Source organism: Schistocerca gregaria, chromosome 5 (assembly GCF_023897955.1).
Source record: "Schistocerca gregaria isolate iqSchGreg1 chromosome 5, iqSchGreg1.2, whole genome shotgun sequence".
Taxonomy (NCBI): Eukaryota; Metazoa; Arthropoda; class Insecta; order Orthoptera; family Acrididae; genus Schistocerca; species Schistocerca gregaria.
The window spans coordinates 159408525-159419592 of NC_064924.1; the positions used below are offsets into that span (position 1 = coordinate 159408525).

The following is an 11068-nucleotide window of genomic DNA, read 5'->3' on the forward strand; positions in this document are numbered from 1 at the left end:
TGTCTGTTCGACGTGATTTTCTTACCATCACGGTTGCTCACCTGCTGGAACTAAGATAAACGCAAGAATGTTACACGGTCGGAATGCATTCCAAAGCAAGTACCTTGGCAACACAGATTATTTCAGTATAAAACGTGGCAGCTTTCCCTAAAAAATTCCACCAACACGGCACAAAACCGTATTACATTCCGAAACAATAATACTTCTGTCAGCCAGTTCTAAAAACAGACTGGACAGTTCAGAGACAATAATTTTTATTTCGTTAGGAGACATCAAAAGAAGCAGAGGTAGCTCTCTTCACTGCATGCTTCGGCGGATACCATGTGGAGCTCCGTATGCCTGTTTGCAAACGATATAAATGTAGAAGGAGGTGACATCTCTGAAAGCTTGTTACGAAATGCAAAGGGACCTTCAGTTCCTAAGCGCTTCTTACAAATATTGACAGCAGACTCTAAATGTAAATAAATGTTTTTTGAGAAATCATGATTTGACGTAATAGCGGTATGTCGCTTCTTTATTAAAAATATGTTTCGGTCAAACAACATGCCATTCTCAGCCAGAAAGAACATTAATTACAAGGCATGAATACGAACATGATCATTTATATCTAAATCTGTATATTTGTTAGCTCAAAAATTAAAAAATTCAGGAAAGCACCCGATTTATACCCTATGTGATCAAAGGTATTCACACGTCTGTTAGTGGGCATTAATAAAATCTGTTCAGTTCTTCGCCTTTATGACCGCCTTAACTCTGCTGGAGGGAGATTCTTTGAGGTGTTTGACGGTCTGTGAAAGAGCAGAAGCCCATACTTTCTTATGAAAAGAAACCAGTGATGTTAGACGCTGTAGTCTTGAGCGGAGTCGAGGAACTAACTTATCCAAAAGGTGTCCCATTGGATTCAAATCGGGACTCTCACGAAACAGACCCTCGAGCCCAAACACTACCTCCTCCTTGGCACTGCATAAGATGGCAGGTAACGTTCTCCAGGCATTTGTCAAACCTAAACACTTCCATAGTACTGCCGCGGGATACATCGTGGCTCATGACTCCAAATCTCTCATTTGTAGTCATCCACTGTCCACTGGCGTCGCCCTTTACACTACCCTTAAGAGACATATTACAAAAAAATGTGGGGCTTTTGAGGAGCTAGCTCGACCGTTGTACGCCTATGCACAGCCATAGTGCTAGTCTGACTGAAGGCAGCACTTTGGAACCGACGAGTGATTTCTTCCGCTAACTTAACGCAATTTTCTGTAAACAATCTTCGTAAAGTTCGACGTCTCTGTGCGCAAGTACTTGATCTCCCACGGGTCTTACTTAGCTCTGGTTGTTCCTTTCAGTTGCGACATCATGATCACACCACCAGCAGGAGACTTGGGCTATCTTAGCAGGGTTGAAATGTCCCAGCTGAAATACGGCAAACAAATAGTTTGCTAAGTGACAACCAATATCTAGTCCTCGTTCTCTGGCTCATTTCATTTTGGAACGGCCCATGGGATGAATGGTTGGCACTAAACTTCAGTACGAGATTTTCTCTCTCCCTCTCCCCCCCCCCCCCCCCTCTCTCTCTCTCTCTCTCTCTCTCTCTCTCTCTCTCTCTCTCTCTCTCTCTTTCTCTCTCTTCTATTAACCCAACCTGGTAAGAATCCAGACTGACGTTCAATACTCAAGAACAGGTCTTACCAAAATTTCGTAATGCACTTCTTTCACAAACAGTATCCTGTATATCTGATTCACGTATTTTTAAATGGCATGTAAGGCAATTCGTCTGCATATAACGAACTAGTAATATTCTGTCGAAGTTTATCGGAAAAGATGTAGCTGGAATAAATGAAAAGGAAGTCCGGTTCATGCCGTTACCGCTCGTCGGCAATGGCTAACAACATGCCACGTGCGCAGCGTCCGGAACACCCACCTGCAGGAAACTTTTCTCATTTTCAGGTCTTAAGGCGGAGTCTTGTGCATTAATCCAACCGAAATGCCAACTTCGGAGGCGTTGCGTACCCTACTCATTCAGCGAGCCCCCGAAACAACTTTCTACATTCGTTCAATCACGCCAGCTGGTGCGACACCGGCCATTGTCTAGGTTTGTTGCCAGACGACAACCTGTTTGCTTTGAACTGTCAAACGCACGAACCCACTCTAGACACATCCAAGACACCATCATCTCAAGTCTCACACACCTGGCGATGAATTTCAATCAGTGTAACACAATGCAAATGGATAAAACGAATGATTACTCGCTGCACCATTTTACACTGCTGGCCTTTAAATTGTTACACCACGATGATGACGTGCTACAGATGCAAAATTTAACCGACAGGAAGAAGATGCTATGATATGGAAATGGTTAGCTTTTCAGAGCGTTCACGCAAGGTTGGCGCCGGTGGAGATACCTACAACGTGCTGACATGAGGAAAGTTTCCAACCGATTTCTCATACACAAACAGTAGTTGACCGGCGTTGCCTGGTGAAACGTTGTTGTGATGCCTCGTGTAAGGAGGAGAAATGCGTACCATCACGTCTCCGACTTTGATAAATGACGGATTGTAGCCTAACGCGATCTGCGGTTCATCGTATCGCGACATTGCTGCTCGCGTTGGTCGAACACCAATGACTGTTAGAATATGGAATCGGTGGGTTCAGGAGGGTAACACGGAACGTCGTGTTAGATCCCAACGGCCACGTATCACTAGCAGTCCAGATGACAGAAATCTTATCCGCATGGCTATAACGGATCGTGCAGCCACGTCTCGATCCCTGAGTCAACAGATGGGGACGTTTGCAAGACAACAACCATCTGCACGAACAGTTCGACAACGTTTGCAGCAGCATGGACTACCAGCTCGGAGACCGTGGCTGCGGTTACCCTTGACGCTGCATCACAGACAGGAGCGCCTGCGATGGGGTACTCAGCGACGAACCTGGGTGCACGAATGGCAAAAAGTCATTTTTTCTGATGAATCTGTGAAAGGAGATCAGTGAGCGCACTGGTTGTATCTATCCATAGAGTGAATCACGAAAGAACAACAAGTTTTATGGTTTTAGGAGTTCAGTAATCGATATGTTTGCTCTGTCTGGTACTGGATGTCGTGGTCGTGGACCACCACAACTACCTCTGCTTGTGTGTGTGTGTGTGTGTGTGTGTGTGTGTGTGATGTGGGGGAGGTGAGGCGAGAGGGGCCACACGGGCAGGTACGGAGGCGCTCGCTAAACGTGCCATTGTGGCGCAGTGAATGGAAGCAGCCGGCGGCAGGGGACCCGGCAAGCAGTGATTTACGCTGGGAACTGGGCCCGCCAATTACCTCGCCTTCATACCTGCTGGGAGCGCCAGCCAGCCCTTTGCTGGGCCGCCCTCCGTATCTGGAGCGCCGTCTCCGGCTCGGGATTCTCCAGATGTAAGGGGACGGGTCAAGGACACACCGATGCCGTGTTGGAGGCGTGAACTGCGCGAAAAAAAGAACTTTGGAAGTACGGTCTCTTCGGTGAGGTGGTCATCTGAAACCGTGCACTGGGATCAAGAAAGAATGTGTCCTGTTCCAAGGAACCACCCCACAATCCCGTCGAAAATCGGTGCACTATTATTTCTAATCTGACTTATTAAATATAATATTAATATATAAAAATTTTATGCCTAGACCAAAATTCTCAGTGTACAAAAAATTAAAGCACGATGACTCGTTGCGGTTGTTTACTACAAACATCTTCAGATCGTTCAAATCTTAGAAAAACGGCGAACATGTATTGAAAAACATTATCCTTAACTAAAATGCATTCGTATTGTGCCCAACGAGACAATGACAGTATGTAGTTAAAAACTTCGTCATGAGCAAGCCAATCTGTAAAACATAATCTTGTAAGATGACGGTAGAAAAGAAGGAAAATTGCCAGATTCTTAGTAAATCTTGCATCACATTCCGATAACTTTTGAAGTGTCCTGCGAGTCAGATTAGACTTGTGACATTTTACTTTTAGTCACCACTTGGGCACATTTTATAAAGATGACTAATTTATGTTGGATCGCTGTTTAGTAAACCAGGCTACGGAACAGATGGCTCTTCCTGTAATGTTGCTTATACTGTTCTCAGAATCACAATTGAAAATCACGGACATGTGGTACAAGTTCTTCTCATGAAATTGACAGTTTTCCTTCTTTATCACTGTCACCTTGCAAGATGATGGTTTACAACCTGGGCGATCATGCTGAAGAGTTTAACTACACACTGTCATAATCATTTTGGTCTACAATACGATTGCGTTTCACTGGATAACTGAAGTTCAAAAAAATGGTTCTGAGCACTATGGGACTTAACATCTATGGTCATAAGTCCCCTAGAACTTAGAACTACTTAAACATAACTAACCTAAGGACATCACACAACATCCAGCCATCACGAGGCTGAGAAAATCCCTGACCCCGCCGGGAATCTAACCCGGGAACCCGAGCGTGGGAAGCGAGAACGCTACCGCACGACCACGAGATGCGGGCATAACTGTAGTTAATTATGCATGTTTGTTTTACGATTTGAACGAACTGAAGACGGTTGTAGAAAAGAAATGAAAGTACTCATCGTGCTATAGTTGTATACCAAAACTTGCTGTTTAGGCATAAAAAGTTTTTACATTAAAACATGAGTTAATTTCCGACTAGCAGCGTGATTTTGATCTTGGAAATACCGCAGATGAAAATCTGTTTCAAATTCTTTTTCTTCTTCTTCCACACTTAACAAACCAATTCACTCGTCACATTTACAGTCGGTCCTATCTTTTGCTAGCTCTTCCAGGATCTCTTCTTCCATTTCGCGTACAAAGATTTGTCTGTTTTTGCAATCTATCTCCATTCTGCTAACACCCACATCAAAAAAAAGTTTTGCATCACCTGGTTCCCAGAACTCGTGAAGTTAGACGTCGACTAAGGAGATTGTATCACAGACACAGTCTCATTGACTATTCAGAGATGTCACTAAACCCGCCCGAAGATGTAAACAATCATGCATCAACAGCGCCTATTAGTCGGAGGGGGTCTGAGAGTCGATCAGCCCCAGTCATTCCACCTGGAAGGAGGAACACGGCTCGTGTTGTCTGTAGTTCAACCATGCCTAGGCCGTCAATACCGCGGTTCGATCGCGTCGGCATTGTTACTTTGTGCTAGGAAGGGCTCTCAACAAGAGAAGTGTCCAGGCGTCTCGGACTGAACCATCATTCACGGAAGTTGCGAGATTGGACTGAGGAATGGCTGGTAGTTTGTGCGGGCTCTGATAACCGTGCATTTGAGCGCCCCACAAACCAAACATCATCATCATCATCGGAGTGAACAAAAGCGATGCTGTTCAGAAATTGAGGAGATACAGAGAGACAGGAACTGTAGATGACATGCTTCGCTCAAGCCACCCAAGGGCTACTACTGCAGTGGATGACCGCTACTTACCTGACAGTGACGCCACCATGTTGAACAATGCCTTTCGTGCAGCCTTAGGACGTCGTGTTACGGCTCAAACTCTGCGCAATATCCTGCATGATGCGCAGATTCACTCCCGAGTTTCTTGGCGAGGTCCATCTTTGCAACGACGACACAATGCAGCGTCGTACAGAATGGCCCAACAACACGCCGAATGGATCGCTCACGTTCTCTTCAACGATGATTGTCGCATACGCCTTCAACCACACAATCGTCGGAGACGTGTTTGGAGGCAACCTGGTCAGGCTGAATGCCTTAGACACACTCTCCAGCGAGTGCAGCCAGGTGGAGATTCCCTGCTGTTTTGGGGTGAAATTATGTGGGACCGAGATACGCTGCTGGTGGTCATGGAAGGCGCCGTAACGGCTATATGATACGTGAATGCTATCCTCAAGTGAAACCATATCCGTGGAATATTGGCGAGGCATTGGTCTTCATGGACGACAATTCGCGCCCCCATCGCCTTGATCTTATGAATGAATTCATTCAGGATAACGACATCGCTCGACTAGAGTGGCCAGCATGTCCCACAGACATGAACCCTATCAAACATGCCTGGGATAGATTGCAAAAAGCTGTTTATGGACGACGTGACCCACCAACCACTCTAAGGGATCTGTGAAGAATTGCCGTTGAGGAGTGAGGCAATCTGGACCATCAGTGTCTGGATGAACTTGTGGATAGTATACCACGACGAATACAGGCATGCACCAATGCAAGAGGACTTGCTAGTGGGTATTACAGGAACCGGTGTGTGTAGCAATCTGGATCACCACCGCTGAAGGCCTCGTTGTACGGTGGTACAATATGCAATGTGTGGTTTTCATGAGCAATAAAAATGGCGGAAATCTCAATTCTAATTTTCTGTACAGCTTCCTGAACTCTCGGAGATGAGGTGACGCCAAACTGTTTTGATGTGTGTATATTCTATCCATTTTCTTCTGTGATCGCTCACTCTTTCCCCAATGCTATAAACATTAAGTTTCGTTCTCATGTCTTCGTTATGTTTTCTGTCTAACCTTGAAAGTCATTTCATTTTTCTGGAAAGTCTCGTTACCTTCTGTGGAGGCACACAAGTCTCACTCTCACACAATAAAATTGGTGTTGCCACTACTTTATAAATTTTGATACCCACCAGGCTCTCGAGATTTCAACTTTCAGTGGTTATTTTGAATCATTTCAGAAGAGTATAGTGTAGTTTTTTAAACCAACTTACAGCCAAGTTCCTTCCGGTCTCCTGCACTGTTTTTAGCAATTACAACTGTAACTTCCCTTCTTTTACTTATAGCCGACAGTACTGACTTAATAAAACAGAAATTCAGTTTAGGACAAATAAAGCATAAGCAGAAATTATGAATGGAAGAAACAAAATGATTTGCTAAAACGTAGAAAGTGGAAAATATGTAAAGGAAAAAGTGAAACAATTCTACTTTCTAGACGGGAAGATCACGCAGTATTAGTTGCAGCAAAGAAGAGACTAAGTAGAGGCTGCGGCATGTCAAAAATACCTCTCCGACGAAGGAATTCTATGGTTATAAATTGTTGGATAAAGAGCTAAATGTCTGGTGAGAATTTATATTGAGGAGGAACGTGAATCTTGATGAAACAAGAGAGTAAAACCTGGAAACGTTTTACTTGTGGTTTTGCAGAAAAATAATAAAAACTAAATGGAAAGACCAAATAATAATTGAATAAATATTAGACAAAATAGGTAAGATAAAGTTAGAAGTAACTTTAGGTGTGCTCGTGAGAAATGTAATGGGACCCTTGCCATTAATGCTGATATTAATCTCCTGGCAAAGCTTACTTTTGATATTGTTTCCAGATGATGAAGTATTATCAGGAAAAATATACATAGGAGTATATATTCAGTCAAATGCTGGTAAGATCCTTGTGATTCAAGGATTGACAACTTGCTTTAATCAATCAGAAATGAAAACTCGTGCTCTTCACAAAAAGCGAAAACGTGGTTATTATACAAGTACGACACAATTGAGAAGTTGAAGCACACATTTGACAGCGTGTGCGAATCGGTAAGGATATGAAATGGAATCATCACATGGGTTCAACGGTAGCTACAGCAACTGTCAAACTTCGGTTTACTGGTAAGACGCCGGGAAAATGGAATAAGAGTGTACAAAGGTGACTGCTTATAAAATACACTCCTGGAAATGGAAAAAAGAACACATTGACACCGGTGTGTCAGACCCACCATACTTGCTCCGGACACTGCCAGAGGGCTGTACAAGCAATGATCACACGCACGGCACAGCGGACACAACAGGAACCGCGGTGTTGGCCGTCGAATGGCGCTAGCTGCGCAGCATTTGTGCACCGCCGCCGTCAGTGTCAGCCAGTTTGCCGTGACATACGGAGCTCCATCGCAGTCTTTAACACTGGTAGCATGCCGCGACAGCGTGGACGTGAACCGTATGTGCAGTTGACGGACTTTGAGCGAGGGCGTATAGTGGGCATGCGGGAGGCCGGGTGGACGTACCGCCGAATTGCTCAACACGTGGGGCGTGAGGTCTCCACAGTACATCGATGTTGTCGCCAGTGGTCGGCGGAAGGTGCACGTGCCCGTCGACCTGGGACCGGACAGCAGCGACGCACGGATGCACGCCAAGACCGTAGGATCCTACGCAGTGCCGTAGGGGACCGTACCGCCACTTCCCAGCAAATTAGGGACACTGTTGCTCCTGGGGTATCGGCGAGGACCATTCGCAACCGTCTCCATGAAGCTGGGCTACGGTCCCGCACACCGTTAGGCCGTCTTCCGCTCACGCCCCAACATCGTGCAGCCCGCCTCCAGTGGTGTCGCGACAGGCGTGAATGGAGGGACGAATGGAGACGTGTCGTCTTCAGCGATGAGAGTCGCTTCTGCCTTGGTGAAAATGATGGTCGTATGCGTGTTTGGCGCCGTGCAGGTGAGCACCACTATCAGGACTGCATACGACCGAGGCACACAGGGCCAACACCCGGCATCATGGTGTGGGGAGCGATCTCCTACACTGGCCGTACACCTCTGGTGATCGTCGAGGGGACACTGAATAGTGCACGGTACATCCAAACCGTCATCGAACCCATCGTTCTACCATTCCTAGACCGGCAAGGGAACTTGCTGTTCCAACAGGACAATGCACGTCCGCATGTATCCCGTGCCACCCAACGTGCTCTAGAAGGTGTAAGTCAACTACCCTGGCCAGCAAGATCTCCGGATCTGTCCCCCATTGAGCATGTTTGGGACTGGATGAAGCGTCGTCTCACGCGGTCTGCACGTCCAGCACGAACGCTGGTCCAACTGAGGCGCCAGGTGGAAATGGCATGGCAAGCCGTTCCACAGGACTACATCCAGCATCTCTACGATCGTCTCCATGGGAGAATAGCAGCCTGCATTGCTGCGAAAGGTGGATATACACTGTACTAGTGCCGACATTGTGCATGCTCTGTTGCCTGTGTCTATGTGCCTGTGGTTCTGTCAGTGTGATCATGTGATGTACCTGACCCCAGGAATGTGTCAATAAAGTTTCCCCTTCGTGGAACAATGAATTCACGGTGTTCTTATTTCAATTTCCAGGAGTGTAGTCGTGCGAACCATCACCCTAGAATACTGCCGAAATACTGTGGAACCATGCCAAAAAGGAAGAATACGGAATATTCAATGTATTTAAAGAAGAGTAGTTCGAAGGGTCACAAGTTGGTCTGACGTCACGGAATTACTGAAAAGCCTGAACTGGCAGACGCCTGAAGAGAGACGTAAATTATCGCTCGAAAGCCTGCTTACAAACTTCCAAGAAACACTATTTATTGCGGTATTTTGTAACATTCTATAGCTCCTCACATACCGCAACCAAAGGAGTCATGAATGCAAGACAGAGTTATTAAAGGGCGAGTAGGAGCATTTAACCAATAACTCTGCCCACGTTCCAGTTTTTAAAGAATCTATGTTGGTGTGGAAGAAAGAAGTTTATTAGAAACATTTTATAGAGGAGTGAAGATGTTTACTGAAGCATGAAAGTGCAAGAATAGACTGAAGTGTGTGTGGTTTATCCTTTCATATTTGCGTTACACACAAAACTATCGCCTAGGTATGCATTGTGAAAATGCAGTGGGGTGGCCACATTGTAAACTGAAAAACGTCATGAAGCGTTTCTTTTTTTCCCTCACAATTTACGGAGATGCGGTTCGACTTGCGCTACCTCTCAACCGCAGCATGGTTAATCAGTGAGATAAAAAAAGAAGCACCAATGTAGCTGTCATATACACAAGAGAACTGGCAATGAGAACAATGCCCATTCATAGTTACAACCAGAAGGTTCTTAGTCGAGAAGTGGATTGGCTCGTCTGGTACTACATAACTAATTGTACAGAATGTCGCGACTGCATATCCAGCTGACGAAGACGTGAATTAACGCAACATACCTGCATAACAGTGGTGTACGATGCGTAGTTCTAGCACACTAAAATGTTCTTCTTCTTTTATTTTCGAGACTGCTGATAATATGAAGGAAGTTAATTCATGAAGACTTAAACGACTGCCCCGATGCACACTCTGTCTGAGTGCACATGTGCGATCCACCAAGAGGTCACAGACACATTGAAAGATACAAAATCATTAATAAAGATATTTCGTAAATTGAACAGCGAATAGAATGAACCGTAATAGTGATTATCACAGCAAATTTTAGGGAATGAAGTTTATCATATACGTTGCTCTTCATTTATTAGTTCTCGCTAGTAAGGAGACACAACTGAGTCGAGGTCACTATGACGAAATAAACAGTCTTTTCCAAAAATCGAGTTGACTGTCACATTAGACACGAGGAACGGAGCTGACCATGTTTTAAGTTCCATGGTATTAGTGTATGTTTAGATACCGGAAAAAGATATGGACGAATATGGTGGAGACACTCATGTTTAAGCCACTCCAGATTTAAACTGTAAAACAGAAAATATTTTTTAACTGACAGACAACAGGAAAGCGTTCCACTAAGCTTTAATTTGTCACCAGTTTCCGTAAAATTAAACAGTTAACGAAGATTGCATAGCACTCACCGGATATGAAACAAGTACTTCTTACGTAACTGTTGGGCGCATGACGCTTATCTCACACAGGGAATCGAAATCACGTTGCGTAATATTGTCTGAGATCTTCTTTGCACTGAATCACTTCAATGAACCGTCTTTCAGCATAATGCAGAATGTATCCTTTCCTTAAGTAGATCCCCGAACAGGTAGTTATGACGGCCTTGTAAATCGGCATTGACTGTTTCCGAGAACCAAAGAAGACGATGCACTGACTGCAACCACATCGCGCATCTGTCTTTTAACAGACGTAGTGAAAGACTGAAGGAAGCTGTGGGGGCGAATGTGCTGCATGGTCCTTGGAAACTCGCCCCGAAAACTTGACAGGTTCTACAAGAACAGGCAAGCTGTCCAAACCCGGATCTCAAAGAGGGCATCCCTTTTTTTTTTTTTTTTTAAAAAAAAAAACGATTACTGCAGAGCAGCCTGCCAAATTTCAAATAATGTCACGGAACTGGTGTTACCACACGGGGAGCGATGAGACAGGCAAGTGATCTTGCAAACGAGAACACCAAGTACCGC

At 45.1% G+C, this 11068-nt stretch overlaps 1 long non-coding RNA gene across 3 annotated transcripts in view; it reads right to left on the minus strand.

Annotated features, from left to right (window-relative positions):
* The window catches only part of LOC126272365 (uncharacterized), a 109782-nt gene extending 98997 nt beyond the window's left edge, over positions 1–10785 (minus strand). For all 3 annotated transcript variants that reach the window (XR_007549216.1, XR_007549214.1, XR_007549215.1), the window contains exon 1: positions 10517–10785. This is a non-coding gene — a long non-coding RNA (uncharacterized LOC126272365). The remainder of the gene's footprint in view (positions 1–10516) is intronic.
* Positions 10786–11068: the final 283 nt, after the last annotated feature.